Raw genomic sequence first — 1,054 nt, forward strand, 5'->3', positions numbered from 1 at the left:
GGCCTGGCAAGATTAGACTGTTACAATGTCTTCCTGACAGCAAACTCTTCATCATCAGTACTTCCAACCTAGTTTAACATGAAAACTGCATGGATGCAGAAAAGAGGGTCGTTCATTTCATAAAAGGCTGAAAGTGCCACACTAATCAGAATCTTGTAGCTTGGTAGAGGGCACACCAGTCTTTACTAACAAGAAGCCTGGTCCTTTGGTGATGCTAAGGACCAACTGAAAGATGAAAGTACTTTAGTGTGCTAGGAACAGCAGCTGAGATGCCTTTGGTATCTTGTGTGAAGAGTGCAAAACCTCTTTACAGCATCCAACATAAGGAATTGGCAAGGCTTAAGGAACATTTTGGTTTCAGGGGAAGTGTGGGAAGCAATTTTCCATTATAAGAAGCTGGACTGCCTCAAGCTCCAAAGTATGAAATTTCTGACCTTTCCCTTCCCCTGAACCCCACAAAAAACCCCAATAATTATAGCCAAGCCCAATTAAGGTTGTGTTTCTTCCCTTATCTCAATTAAAAAACTGACAAGATTATGATAACTTTTTTAGAGGGCAAAGTGAGAATTCAAAAGTGTCTGCAACTCAAGAAGTCACAGGGTTAAGAAAAAAACTTCTATCATTCCAGAGCTCACAAGTATGACAGTATCTACAACAGATCTTAGTTTTATCCTTTGTTTGCAACTGAACAAAATCACTCCATTAAGGGGATTAGCTTTTGTCTTCAACCCAAACTATGGTAGGCCAAGTTAAAAGGTCCCATCTTGTGACAATGCCAGTCCACATCAATAGGCAGTGAGACACATGCTACTTGATCTTAAGTACATCTAGCTGGGAGGAATAGCTTATAGTCACTTGATGTAATGGTGACAGCTACCCCAAGGCTGAATGGGAGGGGGAGGGCCTGTACTGCAATTTCACACAGCAACCAGCCTCCCCCCTTCTCAAAGTGAAAAGCAGTACAGACCTGGATGCTCATCATGATTCATAATTCAATGGGGTGGGGGAGGGGTGGTAAGGATTCAGCCTTTGTCTAGGATGCATGATTTTATAT

The sequence above is a fragment of the Fukomys damarensis genome, unplaced genomic scaffold (assembly GCF_012274545.1).
Source record: "Fukomys damarensis isolate Sample0158 unplaced genomic scaffold, DMR_v1.0_HiC HiC_scaffold_39, whole genome shotgun sequence".
NCBI classification, from domain to species: domain Eukaryota; kingdom Metazoa; phylum Chordata; class Mammalia; order Rodentia; family Bathyergidae; genus Fukomys; species Fukomys damarensis.